The sequence below is a fragment of the Triticum aestivum genome, chromosome 2A (genome assembly GCF_018294505.1).
Source record: "Triticum aestivum cultivar Chinese Spring chromosome 2A, IWGSC CS RefSeq v2.1, whole genome shotgun sequence".
Lineage (NCBI taxonomy): Eukaryota > Viridiplantae > Streptophyta > Magnoliopsida > Poales > Poaceae > Triticum > Triticum aestivum.
Window position 1 is genome coordinate 43,949,338 of NC_057797.1, and position 12,490 is coordinate 43,961,827.

The following is a 12,490-nucleotide window of genomic DNA, read 5'->3' on the forward strand; positions in this document are numbered from 1 at the left end:
CGGCAGGTCGAAGAAGAGGGCTAGATGGGGGATGCACCAACCAAAACTAGATCTCCATAGAGATTATTGAGGAGCTGTTGCACAATCCATATCCTCCACAGCCGACCTCCACCATAGAGGAGAGATGCAAGAGTGAGAAACCAACTCGCAAATGGCACAAAGCCAGATGCCCACATGAAGTCCTAGCACTACATCTAACCTAACACTACTCTATACATGAACGCCTCCTCCCCTCCCCCACGTCGGTTATTCAACCAAAATCATAGGTTGCTATTGTAGTATGTAAATATCAAAGGCATATATTAGGGAAGGAAGGAACGATGTTTACCTTTGGGTATGTAGAGAAGGCCAGAAATTATTTTGTCAAGTCTCTTGAGGTTGATGGTGGCAGACATGGTGTCATGCATAGAGAACTTCTAGACCTACATGTTGTTGCCATCGAGAAATCAAATACTATTGTAGTATATGAAGGAAATATGCCCTAGAGGCAATAATAAAGTTATTATTTATTTCCTTATATCACGATAAATGTTTATTATTCATGCTATAATTGTATTAACCGGAAACATAATACATGTGTGAATACATAGACAAACTTAGTGTCACTAGTATGCCTCTACTTGACTAGCTCGTTAATCAAAGATGGTTATGTTTCCTAACCATGAACAAGGTGTTGTTATTTGATTAACGAGGTCACATCATTAGTTGAATGATCTGATTGACATGACCCATTTCATTAGCTTAGCACCCGATCGTTTAGTATGTTGCTATTGCTTTCTTCATGATTTATACATGTTCCTATGACTATGAGATTATGCAACTCCCGTTTACCGGAGGAACGCTTTGTGTGCTACCAAACGTCACAACGTAACTGGGTGATTATAAAGGAGCTCTACAGGTGTCTCCAAAGGTAGATGTTGGGTTGGCGTATTTCGAGATTAGGATTTGTCACTCCGATTGTCGGAGAGGTATCTCTGGGCCCTCTCGGTAATGCACATCACATAAGCCTTGCAAGCATTGCAGCCAATGAGTTAGTTGCGAGATGATGTATTACGGAACGAGTAAAGAGACTTGCCGGTAACGAGATTGAACTAGGTATTGGATACCGACGATCGAATCTCGGGCAAGTAACATACCGATGACAAAGGGAACAACGTATGTTGTTATGCGGTCTGACCGATAAAGATCTTCGTAGAATATGTAGGAGCCAATATGGGCATCCAGGTCCCGCTATTGGTTATTGACCGGAGATGTGTCTCAGTCATGTCTGCATTATTCTCGAACCGTAGGGTCCGCACGCTTAACGTGACGATGACAGTTATTATGAGTTTATGCATTTTGATGTACCGAAGTTAGTTCGGAGTCCCGGATGTGATCACGGACATGACAAGGAGTCTTGAAATGGTCGAGACATAAAGATTGATATATTGGAAGCCTATGTTTGGATATCGGAAGTGTTCCGGGTGAAATCGGTATTTTACCGGAGTACCAGGAGGTTACCGGAACCCCCCGGGAGCTGTATGGGCCTTAATGGGCTTTAGTGGAAAGGAGAAGGGGCAGCCCAAGATGGGCCGCGCGCCTCCCCCCTCCCCTAGTCCTATTAGGACAAGGAGAGGTGGCCGGCCCCCCTCTCTCTCTTTCCCCCTCAGCGAATCCTACTCCAACTAGGATTGGGGGAGGAATCCTACTCCCAGAGGGAGTAGGACTCCCTTGGCGCGCCCTCCTTGGCTGGCCGGCCCCCTCCCCTTGGCTCCTTTATATACGGAGGCAGGAGGCACCCCTAGACAGACAAGTTGATCATTGAGATCGTTCCTTAGCCGTGTGCGGTGCCCCCTGCCACCATATTCCACCTCGATCATATTGTAGCAGTGCTTAGGCGAAGTCCTGCGACGGTAGAACATCAAGATCGTCACCACGCCGTCGTGCTGACGGAACTCCTCCCCGACACTTTGCTGGATCGGAGCCCGGGGATCGTCATCGAGTTGTACGTGTGCTAAGAACTCGGAGGTGCCGGAGTAACGGTGCTTGGATCGGTCGGATCGGGAAGACGTACGACTACTTCCTGTATGTTGTGTCAACGCTTCCGCAGTCGGTCTGGGTGGGTACATAGACAACACTCTCCCCTCTCGTTGTTGTGCATCACCATGATCTTGCGTGTGCGTAGGAAATTTTTTGAAATTACTACGTTCCCCAACAGTGGCATCCGAGCCTAGGTTTTATGGTTTTATGTTATATGCACGAGTAGAACACAAGTGAGTTGTGGGCGATATAAGTCATACTGCCTACCAGCATGTCATACTTTGGTTCGGCAGTATTGTTGGATGAGACGACCCAGACCAACATTACGCGTACGCTTACGCGAGACCGGTTCCCCCGACGTGCTTTGCACATAGGTGGCTTGCGGGCGACTGTCTCTCCAACTTTAGTTGAACCAAGTGTGGCTACGCCCGGTCCTTGCGAAGGTTAAAACGGAGTCTATTTGACAAACTATCATTGTGGTTTTGATGCGTAGGTGAGATTGGTTCTTGCTTAAGCCCGTAGCAGCCACGTAAAACTTGCAACAACAAAGTAGAGGACGTCTAACTTGTTTTTGCAGGGCATGTTGTGATGTGATATGGTCAAGGCATGATGATGAATTTCATTGTATGAGATGATCATGTTTTGTAACCGAGTTATCGGCAACTGGCAGGAGCCATATGGTTGTCGCTTTATTGTATGCAGTGCAATCGCGATGTAATGCTTTACTTTATCACTAAGCGGTAGTGATAGTCGTGGAAGCATAAGATTGGCGAGACGACAACGATGCTACGATGGAGATCAAGGTGTCGCGCCGGTGACGATGGTAATCATGACGGTGCTTCGGAGATGGAGATCACAAGCACAAGATGATGATGGCCATATCATATCACTTATATTGATTGCATGTGATGTTTATCTTTTTATGCATCTTATCTTGCTTTGATTGACGGTAGCATTATAAGATGATCTCTCACTAAATTATCAAGAAGTGTTCTCCCTGAGTATGCACCGTTGCCAAAGTTCGTCGTGCCCAGACACCACGTGATGATCGGGTGTGATAAGCTCTACGTCCATCTACAACGGGTGCAAGCCAGTTTTGCACACGCAGAATACTCAGGTTAAACTTGACGAGCCTAGCATATGCAGATATGGCCTCGGAACACAGAGACCGAAAGGTCGAGCGTGAATCATATAGTAGATATGATCAACATAACGATGTTCACCATTGAAAACTACTCCATCTCACGTGATGATCGGTTATGGTTTAGTTGATTTGGATCACGTGATCACTTAGAGGATTAGAGGGATGTCTATCTAAGTGGGAGTTCTTAAGTAATTTGATTAATTGAACTTAAACTTATCATGAACTTAGTACCTGATAGTATCTTGCTTGTTTATGTTGATTGTAGATAGATGGCTCGTGCTGTTGTTCCGTTGAATTTTAATGCGTTCCTTGAGAAAGCAAAGTTGAAAGATGATGGTAGCAATTACACGGACTGGGTCCGTAACTTGAGGATTATCCTCATTGCTGCTCAGAAGAATTACGTCCTGGAAGCACCGCTGGGTGCCAGGCCTGCTGCTGGAGCAACACCAGATGTTATGAACGTCTGGCAGAGCAAAGCTGATGACTACTCGATAGTTCAGTGTGCCATGCTTTACGGCTTAGAATCGGGACTTCAACGACGTTTTGAACGTCATGGAGCATATGAGATGTTCCAGGAGTTGAAGTTAATATTTCAAGCAAATGCCCGGATTGAGAGATATGAAGTCTCCAATAAGTTCTATAGCTGCAAGATGGAGGAGAACAGTTCTGTCAGTGAGCATATACTCAAAATGTCTGGGTATAATAATCACTTGATTCAGATGGGAGTTAATCTTCCAGATGATTGCGTCATTGACAGAATTCTCCAATCACTGCCACCAAGCTACAAGAGCTTCGTGATGAACTATAATATGCAAGGGATGAACAAGACTATTCCCGAGCTCTTCGCAATGCTGAAAGCTGCGGAGGTAGAAATCAAGAAGGAGCATCAAGTGTTGATGGTTAACAAGACCACTAGTTTCAAGAAAAAGGGCAAAGGGAAGAAGAAGGGGAACTTCAAGAAGAACGGCAAGCAAGTTGCTGCTCAGGAGAAGAAACCCAAGTCTGGACCTAAGCCTGAAACTGAGTGCTTCTACTGCAAGCAGACTGGTCACTGGAAGCGGAACTGCCCCAAGTATTTGGCGGATAAGAAGGATGGCAAGGTGAACAAAGGTATATGTGATATACATGTTATTGATGTGTACCTTACTAGAGCTCGCAGTAGCACCTGGGTATTTGATACTGGTTCTGTTGCTAATATTTGCAACTCGAAACAGGGACTACGGATTAAGCGAACACTGGCGAAGGACGAGGTGACGATGCGCGTGGGAAACGGTTCCAAAGTCGATGTGATCGCGGTCGGCACGCTACCTCTACATCTACCTTCGGGATTAATATTAGACCTAAATAATTGTTATTTGGTGCCAGCGTTGAGCATGAACATTATATCTGGATCTTGTTTGATGCGAGACGGTTATTCATTTAAATCAGAGAATAATGGTTGTTCTATTTATATGAGTAATATCTTTTATGGTCATGCACCTTTGAGGAGTGGTCTATTTTTGATGAATCTCGATAGTAGTAACACACATATTCATAATGTTGAAGCCAAAAGATGCAGAGTTGATAATGACAGTGCAACTTATTTGTGGCACTGCCGTTTAGGTCATATCGGTATAAAGCGCATGAAGAAACTCCATACTGATGGACTTTTGGAACCACTTGATTATGAATCACTTGGTACTTGCGAACCGTGCCTCATGGGCAAGATGACTAAAACACCGTTCTCCGGTACTATGGAGAGAGCAACAGATTTGTTGGAAATCATACATACAGATGTATGTGGTCCGATGAATATTGAGGCTCGTGGCGGATATCGTTATTTTCTCACCTTCACAGATGACTTAAGCAGATATGGGTATATCTACTTAATGAAACATAAGTCTGAAACATTTGAAAAGTTCAAAGAATTTCAGAGTGAAGTTGAAAATCATCGTAACAAGAAAATAAAGTTTCTACGATCTGATCGTGGAGGAGAATATTTGAGTTACGAGTTTGGTGTACATTTGAAAAATTGTGGAATAGTTTCGCAACTCACGCCACCCGGAACACCACAGCGTAATGGTGTGTCCGAACGTCGTAATCGTACTTTACTAGATATGGTGCGATCTATGATGTCTCTTACTGATTTACCGCTATCGTTTTGGGGTTATGCTTTAGAGACGGCCGCATTCACGTTAAATAGGGCACCATCAAAATCCGTTGAGACGACGCCTTATGAACTGTGGTTTGGCAAGAAACCAAAGTTGTCGTTTCTTAAAGTTTGGGGCTGCGATGCTTATGTGAAAAAGCTTCAACCTGATAAGCTCGAACCCAAATCGGAGAAATGTGTCTTCATAGGATACCCAAAGGAGACTGTTGGGTACACCTTCTATCACAGATCCGAAGGCAAGACATTCGTTGCTAAGAATGGATCCTTTCTAGAGAAGGAGTTTCTCTCGAAAGAAGTGAGTGGGAGGAAAGTAGAACTTGACGAGGTAACTGTACCTGCTCCCTTATTGGAAAGTAGTACATCACAGAAAACTGTTTCTGCGACACCTATACCAATTAGTGAGGAAGCTAATGATGATGATCATGAAACTTCAGGACAAGATACTACTGAACCTCGTAGATCAACCAGAGCGAGATCCGCACCAGAGTGGTACGGTAATCCTGTTCTGGAAATCATGCTGCTAGATCATGATGAACCTACGAACTATGAAGAAGCGATGGTGAGCCCAGATTCCGCAAAGTGGCTTGAAGCCATGAAATCTGAGATGGGATCCATGTATGAGAACAAAGTATGGACTTTGGTTGACTTGCCCGATGATCGGCAAGCAATTGAGAATAAATGGATCTTCAAGAAGAAGACTGACGCTGATGGTAATGTTACTGTCTACAAAGCTCGACTTGTCGCAAAAGGTTTTCGACAAGTTCAAGGGGTTGACTACGATGAGACCTTCTCACCCGTAGCGATGCTTAAGTCTGTCCGAATCATGTTAGCAATTGCCGCATTTTATGATTATGAAATTTGGCAGATGGATGTCAAAACTGCATTCCTGAATGGATTTCTGGAAGAAGAGTTGTATATGATGCAACCAGAAGGTTTTGTCGATCCAAAGGGAGCTAACAAAGTGTGCAAGCTCCAGCGATCCATTTATGGACTGGTGCAAGCCTCTCGGAGTTGGAATAAACGCTTTGATAGTGTGATCAAAGCATTTGGTTTTATACAGACTTTCGGTGAAGCCTGTATTTACAAGAAAGTGAGTGGGAGCTCTGTAGCATTTCTGATATTATATGTGGATGACATATTACTGATTGGAAATGATATAGAATTTCTGGATAGCATAAAGGGATACTTGAATAAGAGTTTTTCAATGAAAGACCTCGGTGAAGCTGCTTACATATTAGGCATAAAGATCTATAGAGATAGATCAAGACGCTTAATTGGACTTTCACAAAGCACATACCTTGACAAGATTTTGAAGAAGTTCAAAATGGATCAAGCAAAGAAAGGGTTCTTGCCTGTGTTACAAGGTGTGAAGTTGAGTCAGACTCAATGCCCGACCACTGCAGAAGATAGAGAGAAAATGAAAGATGTTCCCTATGCTTCAGCCATAGGCTCTATCATGTATGCAATGCTGTGTACCAGACCTGATGTGTGCCTTGCTATAAGTTTAGCAGGGAGGTACCAAAGTAATCCAGGAGTGGATCACTGGACAGCGGTCAAGAACATCCTGAAATACCTGAAAAGGACTAAGGATATGTTTCTCGTATATGGAGGTGACAAAGAGCTCACCGTAAAAGGTTACGTTGATGCAAGCTTTGACACTGATCCGGACGATTCTAAATCGCAAACCGGATACGTGTTTACATTAAACGGTGGAGCTGTCAGTTGGTGCAGTTCTAAACAAAGCGTCGTAGCGGGATCTACATGTGAAGCGGAGTACATAGCTGCTTCGGAAGCAGCGAACGAAGGAGTCTGGATGAAGGAGTTCATATCCGATCTAGGTGTCATACCTAGTGCATCGGGTCCAATGAAAATCTTTTGTGACAATACTGGTGCAATTGCCTTGGCAAAGGAATCCAGATTTCACAAGAGGACCAAGCACATCAAGAGACGCTTCAATTCCATCCGGGATCTAGTCCAGGTGGGAGACATAGAGATTTGCAAGATACATACGGATCTGAATGTTGCAGACCCGTTGACTAAGCCTCTTCCACGAGCAAAACATGATCAGCACCAAGGCTCCATGGGTGTTAGAATCATTACTGTGTAATCTAGATTATTGACTCTAGTGCAAGTGGGAGACTGAAGGAAATATGCCCTAGAGGCAATAATAAAGTTATTATTTATTTCCTTATATCATGATAAATGTTTATTATTCATGCTAGAATTGTATTAACCGGAAACATAATACATGTGTGAATACATAGACAAACTTAGTGTCACTAGTATGCCTCTACTTGACTAGCTCGTTAATCAAAGATGGTTATGTTTCCTAACCATGAACAAGGTGTTGTTATTTGATTAACGAGGTCACATCATTAGTTGAATGATCTGATTGACATGACCCATTTCATTAGCTTAGCACCCGATCGTTTAGTATGTTGCTATTGCTTTCTTCATGACTTATACATGTTCCTATGACTATGAGATTATGCAACTCCCGTTTACCGGAGGAACACTTTGTGTGCTACCAAACGTCACAACGTAACTGGGTGATTATAAAGGAGCTCTACAGGTGTCTCCAAAGGTAGATGTTGGGTTGGCGTATTTCGAGATTAGGATTTGTCACTCCGATTGTCGGAGAGGTATCTCTGGGCCCTCTCGGTAATGCACATCACATAAGCCTTGCAAGCATTGCAGCCAATGAGTTAGTTGCGAGATGATGTATTACGGAACGAGTAAAGAGACTTGCCGGTAACGAGATTGAACTAGGTATTGGATACCGACGATCGAATCTCGGGCAAGTAACATACCGATGACAAAGGGAACAACGTATGTTGTTATGCGGTCTGACCGATAAAGATCTTCGTAGAATATGTAGGAGCCAATATGGGCATCCAGGTCCCGCTATTGGTTATTGACCGGAGATGTGTCTCAGTCATGTCTGCATTATTCTCGAACCGTAGGGTCCGCACGCTTAACGTTACGATGACAGTTATTATGAGTTTATGCATTTTGATGTACCGAAGTTAGTTCGGAGTCCCGGATGTGATCACGGACATGACGAGGAGTCTCGAAATGGTCGAGACATAAAGATTGATATATTGGAAGCCTATGTTTGGATATCGGAAGTGTTCCGGGTGAAATCGGTATTTTACCGGAGTACCAGGAGGTTACCGGAACCCCCCGGGAGCTGTATGGGCCTTAATGGGCTTTAGTGGAAAGGAGAAGGGGCAGCCCAAGATGGGCCGCGCGCCTCCCCCCTCCCCTAGTCCTATTAGGACAAGGAGAGGTGGCCGGCCCCCCTCTCTCTCTTTCCCCCTCAGCGAATCCTACTCCAACTAGGATTGGGGGGAGGAATCCTACTCCCAGAGGGAGTAGGACTCCCTTGGCGCGCCCTCCTTGGCCGGCCGGCCCCCTCCCCTTGGCTCCTTTATATACGGAGGCAGGGGGCACCCCTAGACAGACAAGTTGATCATTGAGATCGTTCCTTAGCCGTGTGCGGTGCCCCCTGCCACCATATTCCACCTCGATCATATTGTAGCAGTGCTTAGGCGAAGCCCTGCGACGGTAGAACATCAAGATCGTCACCACGCCGTCGTGCTGACGGAACTCCTCCCCGACGCTTTGCTGGATCGGAGCCCGGGGATCGTCATCGAGCTGTACGTGTGCTAAGAACTCGGAGGTGCCGGAGTAACGGTGCTTGGATCGGTCGGATCGGGAAGACGTACGACTACTTCCTCTACGTTGTGTCAACGCTTCCGCAGTCGGTCTGCGTGGGTACGTAGACAACACTCTCCCCTCTCGTTGCTGTGCATCACCATGATCTTGCGTGTGCGTAGGAAATTTTTTGAAATTACTACGTTCCCCAACAGTATAAAGAGAAACCCATGTATTCATAAACGAGGTTACTATAATTTCTCAAATCAACCATACAAATGTGGTGAAACTCATGGGATACTTCCTTCAGACAAATGTTCCTCGGTGTAAGGGTGGTCTGCTGCAGTATTGAGACCCACGAGCGAGACATTGTTCCTCCTGGAGGAGATTGGACTGTGCTTTGTGGAAGGTAAGGCTGACATGCATGGTTGATGGTGAGAGCAGTGAATGCCCGAACAAATCATCGAGGCCGTTGATGAGCGCAAGCAGCATGTCTTGATCGCTCACAGGAGAGCCGACCTCGCGAAGGGTGTCGGCAATGCATTTGAGGCGGCTCGAGTAGGTGGTGTTATTGATATTTCCATTCTCAAGGTTATGGAATCCGTGCTTCATGAAGATGGCATGTTGGAGGTGATTGTCGAGGAACAGATTGTTGAGGACGGACCAAGCATGTTCCGTCGTGTGAAAATGCTGAATGATAATGTCGGGGATGTTATTGGTGATGGTGGTGTAGAGCCAAGAGATGATGCATTGGCTGATGTGCCTCCACTCGACATGATGGACCATGAGTTATGCACCAAGAGTCACGTTGATGTGATCGATGAGGTCGAGCTTCCGAAAGGTGAGGTTGAAGTGCGTTTGCCAAACAATGAAGTTGGACTCCTTGAAATCGAGGATCGTGGGGACGTGAGACCGGATGGAGAGGAGTTGGGTAGCCGCAATGGCTGGCAAGCTGACAGGAGGAGCAACATCATGAAGATCGGTGAAAGGGGTGCCATCACCGCTGCCGCTAAGACTAGAGAAGGAGGAGGAGATCGACATTGCAGGGAGACGAGGGGCAACAGAAATACATGGAGGGTTTAGGGCTGGAAATCATAGGTACATGATACCATTTAAGGTTTGAGAGAAGTCGACGCTATGCAATTTACTCTTACACTGGGATGTTGTCATAACACTGTATTAATGTTGAAGGACCAATATAGTTATCATGTTATCATCACTTTTCTCAGTTGGAGGGATGATCGTTCAAGGATTGCACTTGAGGTTGCTATTGCTACAACTTTACCATATATGCACCCTGACTACTTTAATGCTCACTAGCATGATGGTCGTGCGTTGCCATAGAGCCATTGGCTTAGTAGGTGGTCAAACGTTTGTATCCTTTGTGACCGTTGTGTGATTTATGATTAGAAAATATAGCGTAAGTATGGTGAGAGACATGCAGCGTTAAAGAATTTTTAATTGACCATAGTAGGCCGGGAAGAGAGACTAAAACCAAGATTGATTTTGAGTTGAAGTCACAATTTTCGTGTTTGTTATTTGTGCCTTTTTATAAAAAGTTGGTCTCACATGAAAGTAATATATTTGTTTATTTAAGATAGATCCCACGTATGAATAAAGTATATTTATTTATACATTTTTTGAAAGATTGTTGGTCCCACATGTGAACTCACAATCAACTTTAATTTTTATAAGTAGAGATGGCAAGTTGTTTGTACATACTTCTCAACGACAGTTTAGCAGTAATTGTACATCTCAATAGATCAAACAACAATGATGCCATTTTTTCAGGGAACATTTTGGTTGTTTATATCTCATGTTTTATTACCCATGTCAACTACTCCCTCCGTTCCTAAATAATTGTCTTTCTAGAGATTTCAACAAGTGACTACATACGGAGCAAAATGAGTGAATCTACACTCTAAAACATGTCTACATACATCAGTATGTTGTAGTCCATTTGAGATGACTAGAAAGACAATTATTTGGAAACGGGGGGAGTAATAGACAAGAAAATGTTTCAAGCTTTCATGTTATCATTATAGGAATGCTAACCAGGAAGAAACCATATGTGTGCAGATTAGATAATTATGTTAGTCCTGTTGTGCATTTTTTTTTGTTCCATCGCACAAAGAAGACAAGAGATAACTCTTTATTTAACACTATCCGAAATTTAGATTCTATATTTGACACTGAAAAAATGTTTCTTCTTTATTTAACACTGACTTCAAAATTCATTTCTAATGTAACACTTCCGTCCATTTGTTGAGCTGGCGGTCTTAAATGGCACATGAAATGACAAGTTTACCCCTAACACAGCACCTCAGCCAGGTCTGCGGGAGAAGCACAGCCGCCCCCATGACACCCCCCTTCTCCCCTCCGTCGTTGATCAATAGAGTTGTCTCTCTGGTCCGACGTGGTCAACATGACGTGAGCATTCTATTACTGTCCCGCTCGTCATAATTCGTGCACTAACCGCGACGAAATCGAGCTCGCGATCCATCCAAGTGGTCGGCTCCGTCCATGATTTCCGCCGCCTCGATCAACCCTTTTCCCTGCCGTTTGCTGCGATCGATCCGCGCCATGACACCCTTCATTTCCCACTAAGTATCTGCCTCTCACTCCTACCGAGCACCAGGATCGAGCTTGACGCCCAGAGCACGCCGTCGGCGTCATAGACATAGCACATGCGGACAGAGGCCTATTCGAGCCCAGCCACCATGTCTAGAAGCTTCTCCTCATGAATCTACGGCTGAACCCTCCAATCAGCCGCGCCATGGTCGTCTTCCTCGCTCCGGAGCACCAGCCGCTGTATGCCTTCCTTGCAGGCATGCCGCATGAGCGTGCGCTGCGGTGGACTTTGCCAAACAGCGTCGTCTGCCTGATGGGTCTCAAGGAGGCGGCTAGCTGTGACCTCGATCTGCGCGAGCTGATGCTGCACAAATTCCTCAAGGCGGAGCGGCCAAGGCGCAGCGGCAGAGGGTGGTTAGGGTCGGCGTCCTCGTGCTCGTGTGGCCGGCGTCGTGGGGCTCGCGAAGGTGAGCGCAGCGGGTGGCAGGCGGCTGGCAGAGCTGGGGCAAGGCGAGGCGCGCGGGGCCGACACACGCGGAAGCATGCGGTGGTCCGGAGCAGCGCGTATGACGTCCGGGAGCGTCGCGCGGTGGCCAGCAGGGTGACCGGCGGTGGCAGCGCTCTGTCGTGGCGCGGTGCAGCGCAGCGCCACTTCCTCGTGGATGCGCGCCTCGTAGTGACCGGCGGCGCCAAGGTCACCTGCACATGTGTCGGGGAGTACGTGATGCTCGGTGCTCCCAGCCACCCATGGAAGCACTTGTGTGAATAAAAAATAATTACATGGGATTTGGTGTATACACATCAACTCAAAAGAAAAAAATGTCATAAATACACCATTTGGTGTGTAGGCACGTGACATTATTGTATAAATGAACAATTCCAGCACAATTCAGCGTTATTTTGGGTCACATTCTGCACTAGGGACAAAATTGACTTTTCAGGTGTTATTT